At 37.4% G+C, this 15,992-nt stretch overlaps 1 pseudogene; it reads left to right on the top strand.

Moving 5' to 3' along the window:
* The first annotated feature begins 12,148 nt into the window (after nt 1-12,148).
* Nucleotides 12,149-12,248, top strand: LOC113341475 (annotated as a pseudogene).
* The last annotated feature ends 3,744 nt before the right edge of the window (nt 12,249-15,992 follow it).

The following is a 15,992-nucleotide window of genomic DNA, read 5'->3' on the forward strand; positions in this document are numbered from 1 at the left end:
ATTCATCAAAACCATGTCTCTAAAGGAAGAAGAGATTAATTCTCTCAGAGATGACCTGCAGAGGCTGTATGGAAGCTCTGACAAAATTACAACAATGTTGTTTGGTCAGAGATACTTTGGGAACAATCATGGTTTAGGATTCAAAATCAAAACAGCAAAAGTGATAGATTCTGCAAATCAGGAAACAATGTTTGGGTGTTGTGTCAAACAGGAAAAATTACATGGAGATGAAAAATCCACATTGATTTGCTCCTTCTGTGGACACTCAAGGCATGATAAAGATACCTGTTGGAGATTCAAGAAAAGCAACAAAAGAGTCACCCAACTTCAAAAGAACATGCACAGAGTGTGTCTAGATAAAGATAAGCAAGGTAAATATTCCAGAAGAAGTAATAAATTTGTTAGCACAACCAACAGTGACAAGCCACGAAAAAACAAGGGAAGTGGGCATTTTTCCCGTCCGGTCACCAACTGAATGGTGATGTTTGCCTTCCCATATTTAACTTGGGAAAGATGAGAAGTGTCTGAAAAGTGGCTCAAGTCAATGTTCGTGAATTTCAATTTGTGTAGGTAATCTTATTTTTAGATTCTTGGAAGACTGTGTCAAAATGGTCTAGGGTTTGACACTTATAAATCTCCTTTTATTGTTTTCTTTCTCCGTCTTTTAATTACGTTCTCATGGCTCATGTAACTAGAGGTACTACCAAAAGAAATGCAGTAGAACAGTCAATGTACATCTGTGCAAAGGAATCACTTCCTCGAGAATGATAAAGAAGAAGTGAACAATCAATGGAGAAGGTTCTTCCTCTAACTGTCTCTTTTTTGTTTGTCGTGCTAGAGACATGGTGAAAGTTTTCATCAACAAGAGAAATGATTTAGAATCTCGAATCATTTCCTCTTTGGAAGAGATAACTCACTATGAACAAAGGTTGTGTCTGACCAAGAATACCCTGCGTGATCTAAAAAGAGAACTTAGTGAGTTAACTGATATTTCTGAAGATCTAGAGGAATTGAACGATCCCATAATCAATGGATTTTTCAATAATGAGAAGGAATTTTCTATAGATGCTCTGAGAAAGATCCACAATGCCTAGTAAGTCTTCTTTTTGATTTAGTTGGAAAATAACTAGTGCTTGAATAGCAATGATTGTGACTACACATAGCTATTATATTTCATCTTCTTGTTCTTTTTTAGGTTTATTGGTTTAAATTCTAAAAATATTTGGAGGATGATGGTTTGCAGTATTTAATCTTTATGATTTGTTATATTGCAATTTGTCATGGGAATATTGGTGTTTACGTCCGTGAACTATGTTGTCCTATATTTTTTCAAAAGTAAAGTCGTTCATGATCGGTACTAATGTATTGATTTAAGGATGAATAGACTTTTTACATATACAAAAGTTAAGCATATATTATCAATTCTTTGATGGAAGATAGGTTAAAATCTTTTGTGTTCAAGGATTATGTCTATTAAATATCGTTATGAAAATAGTGATGGAAGATAGAATGAATCCTTGTGTATTCCACAGTATTGATCTTCACTGATCCATATTTTATGTAATACTGTGAGGCTCCATAATGTGTCTTATGTTGAGCACGATACAACCAAGTTGATTAATTTTTGATTAGCTTTGTTAGTTGTTCCGTAAGGTACTTTATATTGAGCATTCTTAAACTAAATTAGTCATCTTGTTTGGTTATTTAGTTATTGCTCCATAAGTATTTTTATGTCGAGCAAATCAAATGACAATTAAATTGATTACTTTTGTAATTAGTTTGGTTGTGTATAGATTAATTATGGGTTCTCTTGTAATTAATCTAGTTGAGTATTTTCATACTCCGTAAGATTCCTCTTATGTTGAGTATATGAACGATTATCCTATTCATTTTCAAATAGTTATGTTAGTTGTATGGTCCGTAAGTTCTCTTATGTCGAGCATAATCAATTAAGTTGATCACTTTTGTGTTTAATTTGATTGCGTATTCCGATTAAATTAATCATGGGTTTACTTGTGATTAATTTAATTGAGTTTTTGGATATAGAAAATCACTCTCATGGTTTTTGGTGTCCAATCAAAATTCTTCTTTTCTTTTGAAATTAAGGTCGCTCTTGTTGTTACCTTGGGAATGACATCAAATGGGGGAGAGTTCTTTTGAACTTGTGCTTAATGGTCATATTTTGAGTGGTGCGCGGCTGTGGAATTTTAAAGGGGTTATCTTATATCTTTAAACTCCTTGATGAATGTTATTATCTTCGGTTATATGATTGCATCTAAATTAGATGGTATGTATTTTCTTTTAGTCATGAAATGTCTCTTATAGAAATTTCATTATGATCCTGTTCTTGTACCTTTGCCAATTTTATTGAAAAAAAGGGGGAGAATTAATATGTAGTTCACACTACAGATACATATGGTTTTCGGATCATTGTGTAAGGGATAGTGGTTTCCATGTGAGATGGAGTATTGACTAAGGGGGAGTGATACATATCACCATAGTATTATTGTTGAAGTTTTGATACAATTGGACTTTGACACTGTGTAATAACACTATGCAATGTATACAATCGGACTAGAGTTGGCTTCGCCAGTATGCGAACAGGTACACATACCTAATGTTGTACCAAACTCCATAAGAAAATTTCGGACATATACCTTACGCAAGTACGCATACATGTACGTGTACTAGGTACTCGAATTTTAATAAAAATATCCCCCTTAGAGCACTGCTCGGTCGAACTCGCAAGCGAAAATTCGAACACCTAGTACACGTACCTGTACGCGTACTTGAATAAAAATTCGAGTACCTAATAAATTACTTGAATATGTGAAAATTCGAGTACCTAGTACACGTACCTGTACGCGTACTTGAATAAAAATTCGAGTACCTAATAAATTACTTGAATAAGTCAAAATTCGAGCACCTAGTACACGTACCTGTACGCGTACTTGCGTAAGGTATAGGTCCGAACTTTTCTGCTGGAGTTTGGTATAACATTAGGTATGCGTACCTGTTCGCATACTGGCGAAGCCAAGTCTAGTCTGGGTCATTAAGGTTGGATCACCACTTATTCAATGAATCGACTCTAGTCGCAACTAATAGCATACATGAGGTGTGGGGATTAGGTTTCCCAGTTGCTACAGTTCTCCCTTATATAGTTTTCAAATCAGGGTTTGCAATCTAAGTTACCTTGGTAACAAAGCATTCAATATTCACCGTTAGATGAAAACCTGATTTAAACTCAAGCCAATATTCAAGGAATGTTAGATCAACTTAGCTTGTTACACACAATTGAAATATACCCTCATTTAGGTTTGGGTAACCGTACCTAAACATGTACACCTTGTTGGTTCATTCATAGTCAACCAAAGTTAACCATATGAGCACTTTCTTCTCAACCATATTCATCTCTACCCATACTAGTTCAAATGACTTAAATGAAACTAGTTCTTGGGAGTTGATTCAATTGTTATATCTCATATAAGTATACAAGACACAATTGAAGCAAAACTGGTTTTTGTTAATTCACATAAATCAACCATGAACAATTATAGCCACGGTATGCAAGTGATTGCATCCCTTATAATTTATTGTATAGTTCATGTTATAAAATCGAAATAGAACATATCTCATTAAGGTATGCAAACGGGTACGCAAACCTTAATGACCCGTACTAGAGTTGGCTTCGCCAGTATGCGAACAGGTACGCATACCTAGTGTTATACCAAACTCCAGCAGAAAAGTTCGAACTTATACCTTACGAAAGTACGCGTACAGGTACATGTACTAGGTACTCGAATTTTCATAAACCAATGGGTACGCATACAGGTATGCATACTATGGCACCCAGACATGTATTACATACATCCAAGTACGCACACTATGTAAACCAATAGATGTTCTACTCTCCTTTTCAATTACTGAAACATTCTTATAGGACCATGATAGTTGTTTACCATGAACTAAATTATCAAGGCAATTTTCAGATAATCGAAATTATGATCAATCATGAAACATTCCGAGTCACATAACTTGGCAATTTCCATATGATCATCTTTTGACTTTCGTCAAGTATGCAAGATGAAATTGGTTGAAGTTAAAAGCTTACCAACACATATTTCGAAAAATTTGAAAGCGAGTTAGAACTCAGCTCGAAATATCAATTGTGCATAAAAGAAATCTATATATCTAAACGACTGTGTCTCAAGAAGGATATATATTAAAATTGACTTTTTAGGTGAAAGATGAGTTCAAATCTCCACATACCTTTTGTGGAAGAAGTTCCACAAGTTCCTCTTGATAGTTCTTCGTCTTCAATCGATGAACGCCGTGAAGACTAGGCTCAACCACACTTTCTATCCTATCCGAGACTTAGCTATATATAGACTAGAAATCAAGACTTACCGTTTTGACAACTAAACTTGACAAACAAGCTTGAGATAGAAACGCTTGCGAGTTCGATCGAGCAGTGATCTAACACTTATGGACCTAATTCATTGAAATCCCGTCCAGTAAAACAGAAGAATTGTAAATCTCTAAAATAATACATAGGAATACCGCAAATAAAGCCATTGTGACACCCATCAAAGGGGTAGTTCCCCATCCAGAAGCTACTTTACTATATTCTGAATTCAACGATTTCAATAAAGCTCCTACATTTGTTCATCTTAGACCAGATCTAGAACTACCCTCATGTTGTAATTTTGTAGTGGTACGTAAAGTGTTCGTTTCTCGGACTTGTTGAAATTGATTTCAGATTTAAAAATAGAAAACAATAAAAATAAAGAAAATATATACACAAGGTTTGTCACAATGTCGAGAGATTATTGAGACTCAGGATTCCACCAAACCTCATATCATGTGGTTCAAAAATCATTTCTTAGACAATTATAGATCTTGTTTATTGACTCTAATTCTTTGCCAGGGTAGATTTTAAAAAGATTAACTGTAAATCACTAGCATGATGCATCAAAAGCACATAGACCAAGCATACATCATCATACGACTTCACAACTAATTAAGAAAAATCATAAAACGATTAAATTAATGAAAAAAGTCATAAAAAGAATTAAATATAATTACCACACGCATGAAATATGGCTTTCTTCGTCATCCCAGTGTTGGGGTTTAGCTCCTCATATTAATCACTTGCTCAAAATACATGTTTGTTGCTCAAAAGTTGATTAAAAGAGTGAAAGGTGTAAAGCAGCTGATTTGCAACAGCGTAAAAGCGTTACAGATCTCTGGTACAAAGAGGAACAATGATTAAGTGTTGTATATAAACGTTACTGATCTTCTGCTGTTGAACAACGACACTGTTCTGCGACTGTTTTCCGTGCGTCAATGTTCTTCGTGTTCTTGAGCTTCAGCAGCAGCAGCAGAAACAGAGTTTGATAAAACTCTGATTTCTTCTTCTCTGGCTCTCCTCAGGTCCTCAAACTCTCGACACCCCTTCTATATGACCCAAGAAATCTATTTATATCAAAAATACTGATTAAATCTCTCCCAAATCTTCCAAAATCTCTTTCTTTCTCTTCACGCCAAAGTTGCGGCAATTTCTTGTTTTAGGATTTCTACGCGTTTTTGAGCTTTCCTTGTTATTCTAAACTCTTCATTAGATAGATACAAATCTTTGGGAAGGTTTATAGCACTTTAATCTCTCTAAAATTCCCTAAAACAGGTCACACACGTGACTTTCCATATATTTCTGTTGTGATAAAAATCCGCCGATTGAGCCAAGTCTAATCGATTTCAACACCCATATAAAATTCCTAGACCCATAAGGAGTCTATCCTATGAAAATCAGAGGTTTAATCGACCTCAAACTCTTCCAAATCAAGAACCCTAATTTGTTCTTCACTACCAAGATATTTCCCGCCAAAACTTATAATTCAAATGTAGAAGATGTTCGCCCCCTATCCAGAGTAGGGGTGCGATTAGCAGCTGCCTGGAAATGGGATGCCCCTTAGTAATTAGGTTACCCCTTATCCAAAATGAGGGTCCGAATAGCAAATATCCTCCCATGAATGCAAAAAAAAACACTTTTCGAGCCAATTTCGCCGCAAAATCTTATTTTTCCAAAAACACCTACAAAGACATAAAAAGCCAAAATAAATACAAAATCGAGCACTAACAATATATACAATTGAGATTATATCAGACACAAAAATGTGTCTATCAAATACCCCCAAACCTATTATTTGCTAGTCCTCGAGAAAAAATAAAATAGAAATAAAATCCTAACTCACTGTCGCAGGCATCGTCGATTGCATTTAGCGTATGCAATAAGCCTTTAGACCCCTAGGTGTCCCTAGTGGCGGAGTGTTGTCTCCGGAGGTCTTACCATAGGTATACCCACAAAACCTTTATATTCCAGACCCTAGCTATCTACACAGAAGCTTGGAAGGCACTAAAGAATCTCCTTGGTTGGCATACTTATTGACTACAGGAAGAAGTACCCTGATGCGAAATTCCAATTGTTGTACACGAGTTCGCACTCAAGCATACTAAAATTCATATGAAATGACAGAGCTCTACTCAGATAGTCGCGCTATGGACATCAATATTCGGAGTCAAAACTAATCACATGGATAGATCAAGAAGATGGATATAGAAAAACATAGATGGTTTTGATGTTTACTAGGTGAACGGTGTTTCTCATATCTGTCTGAAGGCCTCCACCAAAATTAACCTATCCTAATGGAGTGAGATACCAGTGGTCGATAATCCTAACTCTAGGTCAACACAACTGGCATATACAAGGATTCCAGTGGTCGACTTTATTGAATTTATTCCAGTTGGTCTGATGGTCTCGTCTCAATTTCTCTTTTTTTTTTTTTTTTTGTATCTTAATCACTCTAATTCACCCTCGCATTGGTAACAACTTGAATCGTGATCCCCACCTAATCACTTAGAGAAACATAGTTTAAAAACAAAACAAAATAAAAACAGAAGTGAAAAGGGCTCAACGAGATATGGTGAAACTATCATGTTATTTCTAACATCTGAGCTCTGTGCTTTTATGAATAGACTCTTTAGATGTTGCCATCTAGGCAGATTGGTTCCTCAACTCCTACAACTAAAATGCTTCCATCCACTTAGATTGGTTAGTGCCATCCTTAATAGGAATAAATTTCTAGGCCCTGGAGTTTATTTATTGCAACGAAAAGGTAACAAAAAGTTCTACCCCACCCCCAAACTTAAATCTAACATTGTCCTCAATGTTTCTAATTAAAGAACAGTACCAAAACTATAAGTAACATGAGAAAATAGTAAAGAGAGAAGTCGGAAAGATAGTACCTGAGTGAAGTGTAACCAAAAACCTACAAAAATATTATACAACATACAAAATCGCCTCGATGGTCAATCAAGGTAAACAGGGTCCTCCAGAGGGACCTCCTCAACATCACCTGTAGAAAAGGGCTCTAAAAAGGGCTTCAGTCGCTGACCGTTAACCTTCAAAAAACTACCACCATCTGGTGTCTCAATCTCAACAGCGCCATGAGGAAAAAAAGCACGGACCACAAAGGGACCGGTCCACCGAGAGTGCAACTTCCCTGGGAATAGATGCAAACGAGTGTCATACAGAAGAACTTTTTGACCTAGAGAAAATGACTTTCGTAAAATATTCCTATCATGAACAAGTTTCATTTTGTTCTTATACTCCTTAGCACTATCGTATGCATCTCTACGAATCTCGTCCAACTCATTGAGCTGGAGCTTTCTTTGAGCTCCTGCCTTGTCAAGTGAAAAGTTTAAGTTCTTAATAGCCCAATAGGGTCTATGCTCTAACTCAACAGGCAGGTGACATGCCTTTCCAAACACTAAACGATAAGGTGACATTCCAATGGGTGTCTTAAACGCAGTACGGTAAGCCCATAAGGCATCAGTAAGCCTCGACGACCAATCTTTCCTATTTGGATTAACTGTTTTCTCTAGAATACGTTTAATTTCCCTATTGGAAACCTCTACCTGACCACTATTCTGAGGGTGATATGGGGTTGCTACTTTATCGGTAATACCGTATTGTTTCATTAAAAAAGCAAACGGTCTATTACAAAAGTGTGAACCTCCATCACTAATTATAGATCGCGGCGTACCAAAACGTGTAAGTATATTCTCTTTCAAAAACTGGACTACGACCCTGTGGTCATTCGTTTTACACGGAACCGCCTCAACCCACTTAGACACATAGTATACAGCGACAAGTATGTAAAGATAACCAAACGAAATAGGAAATGGACCCATAAAATCAATGCCCCACACATCAAAGACCTCAATCACTAAAATAGGGTTCAAAGGCATCATATTTCTACGGTAAATGGTTCCTAACTTCTGGCAACGCTCACAAGAAACACAATGACTATGGGAATCTTTAAACAACGAAGGCCAGTAAAATCCACACTGCAAAATCTTAGCAGCAGTCTTCTTAGCACTAAAATGACCCCCACATGCATGTTCATGACAAAAGGAGATAATACTAGACTGGTCACTCTCAGATAAACATCTCCTAATAATCTGGTCCGGACAATACTTAAACAGATAAGGATCGTCCCAAAAGAAATGCTTAACCTTGGCTAAAAACCTAGAACGATCTTGCTTACCCCAATGTTGAGTCATTCGACCAGTAACAAGATAATTCACTATATTTGCATACCAAGGTGATTGGGAAACAGAGAACAATTGTTCATCAGGAAAATTGTCCCTTATAGGAAGGGAATTATTAGGGGAACTAACAACTAGCCTAGACAAGTGGTCTGCTACTACATTCTCTGCACCCCTTTTGTCTCTAATGTCTGGACAAAATTCTTGTAACAAAAGGATCCATCTAATCAATCTAGGTTTGGTATCCTTCTTAGACAAAAGGTATTTCAAAGCAGCATGATCAGTATAGATTATGATCTTAGAACCTAATAAATAGAATCTAAACTTATCCAAGGAAAACACGATGGCTAGCAATTCCTTCTCGGTAGTTGTATAGTTCATTTGGGAATCATTCAGAGTTTTGCTAGCATAGTAAATCACATGGAGTAATTTGTTTTCTCGCTGACCTACCACAACGCCTATAGCATAATCTGAAGCATCACACATAATTTCAAAGGGTAGGTTCCAGTTAGGTGCAGTAGTGAGTAAAGTTTTAAGCTTATCAAAAGCCTTTAATAAACCATCATTAAAGACAAACTTAACATCTTTTGCAAGCAAATTGCCAAGAGGTCTAGAAATCAAGCTAAAATCCTTAATGATTCGACGGTAAAAACCTGCATGCCCTAATAATGACCTAATATCTTTTATGGTTTTTGGGACCTGTAAAGTCTTAATAAGGTCAACTTTGGCTTTGTCTACCTCTATAACCTTTGAAGAAACGATGTGCCCTAAGACAATTCCTGGTTCAACCATGAAATGGCATTTTTCCCAATTAAGCGCTAAATTCTTTTCCTTACACCTAGTCAACACTAATGTCAAATGATGCAAGCACTCATAAAAAGATGAACGAAACACTGAAAAATCATCCATAAAGACCTCTAAGAACCGTTCTACCATATCAGAAAATATGCTCATCATACAACGCTAAAAAGTTGCAGGGGCATTACATAGCCCTAAAGGCATGCGTCTATACGCAAAGGTACCAAAGGGACAGGTAAAAGTGGTTTTCTCTTGGTCTTCTGGGGCAATAACGATCTGATTATAACCGGAGTAGCCATCTAAGAAGCAATAGTGACTATGTCCAGCTAATCGCTCTAGCATTTGGTTGATAAAAGGAAGGGGAAAGTGATCCTTCCTTGTGACCTTGTTCAATTTCCTATAGTCAATACACACACGCCATCCCGTGGTCACTCGGGTTGGGATTAATTCATTATTATCATTCTGGACTACAGTGATACCTGATTTCTTGGGGACAACCTGAACAGGACTGACCCACTTACTATCTGAAATTGGGTAAATAATACCCGCATCTAACAACTTAAGCACCTCTTGTCGAACTACCTCTTTCATGTTAGGGTTCAGTCGACGTTTCATCTCCCTAGAAGGTTTGGAGTCTTCCTCTAAATGAATCTGATGCATACACACAGTAGGACTTATACCCTTAATGTCTGCTATAGTCCACCCTAAAGCTTCCTTATTGTCTTGAAGTACATTTACTAGCCTACTTTCCTGATCACTATCCAAATCGGAAGCTACAATCACAGGTAAAGTCTCAGATGGGCCTAAAAACACATACTTTAGAGTATCGGGTAGTGGTTTAAGGTCCAACTTTGGGGGCTATTCTAAAGAAGGAATTAGGGTAGTCTCAGAAACTGGTAACGGTTCGAATCTAGATTTCCATCTATCAGTGTCTAACACAGGCGTAGAATCTAATAGAGCAGTCACCTGTTCAATAGTGCTATCGTCGTCAAAATCTAAACCAAAATGGGATAGACAACTTTCTAATGGGTCTTCAGACAAAATGTTTGGTAATGACTCTTGAACTAAGGCTTCTATCATGTTCACCTCTTCAACACATGTATCATCTAGCTCATGAGGTAGCTCACTGACATTAAAAATGTTCATCACCATAGTCATATTATCAAAAGATAAACTCATCACACAAAAGATCATCACACAACTCATCACATCACACATTTCGACAGTTATGATCGCATTAGACGTAGCTAAAATGGGCGAGACCTAAAATCACAGGTATCTGGTTCTCTGGGTCAGGACAAGGTTGGGTATCTAGGACCAAGAAATCCACTGGATAAATAAACTTGTCGACCTCAATAAGAACATCCCGATAACACCTCGAGGATTTAACAACCGACCGTTCCTACTACAGCAGTGTCATCTGAGTAGGTTTCATTTCACCAAGTCCTAGCTGTAAGTACACATGGAATGGAGTAGTTCACACTGGCTCCTAAGTCAAGTAAAGCTTTTTCTACCCGGGTTACCTATTGTACAAGCAATGGTAGGGGAACCTGGGTCTTTGTACTTTGGAGTTGTGTTTGAATATTGAACTTACGTGACTAGCTAAAAAGGCTTTCTTATGGACGCTAAGTTTTCGCTTTCGCGTACACATATCCTTAAGGAACTTGGCATAAGCAGGAATTTGCCTAATTGCATCTAATAAAGGAAGGTTTATGGTAACTTGCTTAAAAACCTCCAATATGTCATTAAAGTTCGATTCCTTCTTTGTTGGTACTAATAGCTGAGGAAATGGGGCTCTAGGCACAGAATCAGACCTCTCAGGAACTGAGTTGGCATCATCAGAAATTTATCAGTTTCCTTAGCTAGTGGTCCTGAGGGGTGAACTACAGTATGTTCACTATCGGGCATGGTTACCTGATTGTCTACTATTCTACCACTCCTAAGGGTTCTAATAGCATTCAATTGATTCGATGGTTTTGTACCTACTTCATGAACTCCTCTAGGATTGGGATTAGTCTGACTAGGGAACCTACCATTATCTCTCTCACTTAAGGTCTTAGCTATTTGGCCGACTTGAAGTTCTAACTTAGCAAGGCTCTGAGCATTAGTTTGAAAATTCTGCTTGGTTTCCTGTTGAAAACTAACATGGCTCTGTGCTAACATTTCCTGAGTTTTTGCTAACATCTTAATAGATTCCTCTAAGCTAGTCGTTTTATTTTCTGGGCCTGATGTATTCCTAGTGTAGCCAAAACCTGGGGGAGCATTAGAATTATTAGACTGACCCTGACTCTGGCCCTTAGACCATGAAAAGTTCGGATGGTTCCTCCAACCAGGATTATAGGTTTCTGAATATGGGTCAAACTTCTGACGATTATCAAACCTAGTGTTATTATATAGAGCATTGGCTTGCTCTTCATTATTCTGGCCTTCCCAAAAAGGCTCCAATCTACCACTAGTGTTACCCACTTCTAAAGCTTCTAACCTTTTCGCTATAGCAGCAATTTTGGCATCTGATTCATAGCCTCCTTCTACCCTATTAACGTTTCCTCTGCCGAGAAGAATTGTTTTCTGGGGTCCCCTACTACTTTCCCATTGTTGGGTCTTTTCGGCGACTTCATGCAAATATGTCATCGCGTCATCAACTGTTTGGTTCTCAAATCCACCAGTACACATAGATTCTACTGTGGTTGTGGTGGGATAATCTAAACCCTCATAAAGGATCTGAACTAACCTAACCTTCTCTAAACCATGATGAGGACATTGGGCTAATAAATCATTGAACCTTTCCAAATACCTATACAAAGTTTCTCCCTCCTGTTGAGAAAACGTGCAGATTTGCGTCCTAATAGACGATGTTTTTGCCTAGGGAAAAACTTGTTCAAAAAGGCAGATGTAAGTTGTTCATACGTTTCGATTGACCCGGAAGCCAAACTATATAGCCACGATTTAGCTTTATCTTTCAGGGAAAAGGGGAATAACCTAAGTTTCAAAGCATCATCATCTAGTTTCTAATCCTGAGGGTACTACAAATTTCCTCAAAGTCCCTAACATGGAAATAGGGGTTTTCATTTTCTTTCCCTAAAAAGATTGGGAGCAGCTGTAAGGTCCCAGGTTTAAGTTCATAAGTTGCTTCCGTCTCAGCTAACCTGATACATGAGGGACGAGTAGTCCTAGTTGGATTCAACAAAGCTTTCAAAGTTGCCATTTCTGGCGCTATCGGAGCAACAGGGATTCTCTCCTCAGTCAAAGGACGTTCAAAAACAAACTCTTCAAAAGTCAGACTCTCTAGATTAAGGTAATCGAGACGCTTCGAACTACTAGGTTTCTCTTTAACAAATCTACCTAGTGCGTCTCTTTTACGTTCAGGCATATAATAGAATTTTCTAAATTGGAAGGGTAAGAAAACACAGATCAAGGCCGACTCAACCAAATCAAACCTATTGATTTCTAGCAAACAAAAAGCATGATGGCTCCACTTAGATTGTTTCTAGACCAGCTTCTAATCCTTCGAACAGGAATTCGTTAAAATTTAAACAAACCCCTCTGGAATCAGTCCGAGTTAATGTAAGTTGAATAGAGGCGAGGGAAGATCGGTGGAGCTTTGATACCCAAGGCCTCACCGGTATTACAAGGCGGCGCAGTCACACATTCAACTTACAGAAACCGTCAAGAACTTCGAAGTATGCTTAAAAGAGTAACCAATATTTTTCGAATGACTTTCCTGTTAAGCTCGTTACCCTATCGGTCTCGTTCTAGTCAAAATTTTAGGCTTAGGTTCGCGTAGGTTACGTGTTCCTAAAACGGGCAAGAAGAGAACGGTGATGAAATATGAACCCTTATCTTGTATGGCCAGGCCTTGCCCTTTACTAGAAAAATAACTGTTTGTATTCAGTCCTCAACATATATGCATATGAAGGAGTCCAGTAACTCGTTGACCGGGGATTTGCGAGTGTTTAGAATCTTACCTCCCGTTCCATACGGGGGATGAATCGGTTATAGTCGACTCGGACCACTGACTCCGATGTCAAGTGTACGAACCCAAGGTGCAGAAACAATATCGTAATTTTCCTCCTTCTCTGCAAACAGTTTCTATTTAAAGTACCCTTCCGTAGGGTAATAAAAAAAAATGTCCCAAAGTCCAAAAGTCCAAACAGAAAAGAAAAATTACAAAAATAATAAACCTTAATACAGTTTTTTTTTTCTAAATGAAAATAAAGAAACCCTAAACTAAAATTGTCTAAAATAAAATTGTCTTCTTTTCTGTTCTTTTTGCTTTAATCTTTAGCTCCAAGTCTTTATGAAATCACCAAACTCTTTGGCTCAATTTTCTTTGTGATCCAGAACCTGTAGACACAAGATAAATACCCAAAAACATAAAAAAGAACAAAAATAATAAAAAAATAAAAATAAAATAAATCTAAAACCCTAAAAACAAGTCCGCGTCGACGGCGCCAAAAATTGTTGTAATTTTGTAGTGGTATGTAAAGTGTTCGTTTCTCGGACTTGTTGAGACTGATTTCAGATTTAAAAATAGAAAATAATAAAAATAAAGAAAATATATACACAAGGTTTGTCACAATGTCGAGAGATTACTGAGACTCAGGATTCCACCAAACCTCATATCATGTGGTTCAAAAATCAATTCTTAGACAATTATAGCTCTTGTTTATTGACTCTAATTCTTTCCCAGGGTAGATTTTAAAAAGATTAACCGTAAATAACTAGCATGATGCATCAAAAGCACTTAGACCAAGCATACATCATCATACGACTTCACAACTAATTAAGAAAAATCATAAAACGATTAAATTAATGCAAAAAATCATAAAAAAGAATTAAATATAATTACCACACGCATGAAATATGGCTTTCTCCGTCATCCCGGTGTTGGGGTTTAGCTCCTCGTATTAATCACTTGCTCAAAATACATGTTTGTTTCTCAAAAGTTGATTAAAAGAGTGAAAGGTGTAAAGCAGCTGATTTGCAACAGCGTCAAAGTTTTACAGATATCTGGTAAAAGAGGAACAATGATTAACTGTTATATATAAACTTTACTGATCTTCTGTTGTTGAACAACGACACTGTTCTGCGACTGTTTTCCGTGCATCAATGTTCTTCGTGTTCTTGAGCTTCAGCAGCAGCAAAAACAGAGTTTGATAAAACTATGATTTCTTCTTCTCTGGCTCTCCTCAGGTCCCCAAACTCTCGACACCCCTTCTATATGACCCAAGCAATCTATTTATATCAAAAATACCGATTAAATCTCTCCCAAATTTTTCAAAATCTCTTTCCTTCTCTTCACGGCAAAGTTGCGGCGATTTCTTGTTTTAGAATTTCTACGCGTTTTTGAGCTTTCCTTTTTATTCTAAACTCTTCCTTAGATAGATACAAATCTTTGGGAAGGTTTATAACACTTTAATCTCTCTTAAATTCCCTAAAACAGGTCACACACGTGACTTTCCATATATTTCTGTTGTGATAAAAATCCGTCGATTGAGCCCAGTCTAATCGATTTCAACACCCATATCAGATTCCTAGACCCATAAGGAGTCTATCCTATGAAAATCAGAGGTTTAATCGACCTCAAACTCCTCCAAATCAAGAACCCTAATCTGTTCTTCACTGCCAAGATATTTCCCGCCAAAACTTATAATTCAAATGTAGAAGATGTTCGCCCCCTATCCAGAGTAGGGGTGCGATTAGCAGCTGCCTGGAAATGGGATGCCCCTTAGTAATTAGGTTACCTCTTATCCAAAGTGCGGGTCTGAATAGCAAATGTCCTCCCATGAGCGCAAAAAAACACTTTTCGAGCCAATTTCGCCGCAAAATCTTATTTTTCCAAAAACAACTACAAAGACATAAAATACCAAAATAAATACAAAATCGACCACTAACAATATATACAATTGAGATTATATCAGACACAAAAATGTGTCTATCACCTCAACGGTTTGTGTAGCAATAAATACTCATGCATTGGTTGAGATCTGTTTAATATGGCCGCAGAAACAGTTGCTTCGGTAGTTCTCGAGCGTCTTGCCTCTGTCGCCGGTACACAAGCTAGAAGAACATTTCCAGTTAGTGATGGGTGAAAAAGACGAGGTGAAGAAGCTTACTGATTCCTTTTCAGGCCATCCAAGCTATGCTCTATGATGCAGAGATAAAGAAGATGACAAATGAAAATGCAAATGCGGGTGTGACTTTATGGTTGCGAAGATTCAGAGATGTAGCATATGAGATCGACGACATAATAGACCAGTGGATTACTAAAACTCTAGTATCACAAATTGGTCGTAACCATACTGATGATGGTGCCAGCAGCAAACATATCCGCAAAAACAGGAAGATGGGTTCTTCTTACTATTCCTCCTGTTGCTCTTGTTTTGGTAAAGTTGCTCTGCCCCATCAAACTGGTTTGAAAATCAAAAGGCTGAAAAAAGAGTTGGATGATATTGTTCGCGAGAAGGATGACCTGTCGTTGATCAGCAATCTTCCTGCTGGTGAGCGACTACCGAGTAGCTATGAATCCGGAATTTTTGGTTGTGAAGATGATCTAGATATCATATTATCCAAGCTATTGGGCGACG

Source organism: Papaver somniferum, chromosome 1, assembly GCF_003573695.1.
Source record: "Papaver somniferum cultivar HN1 chromosome 1, ASM357369v1, whole genome shotgun sequence".
NCBI lineage: Eukaryota > Viridiplantae > Streptophyta > Magnoliopsida > Ranunculales > Papaveraceae > Papaver > Papaver somniferum.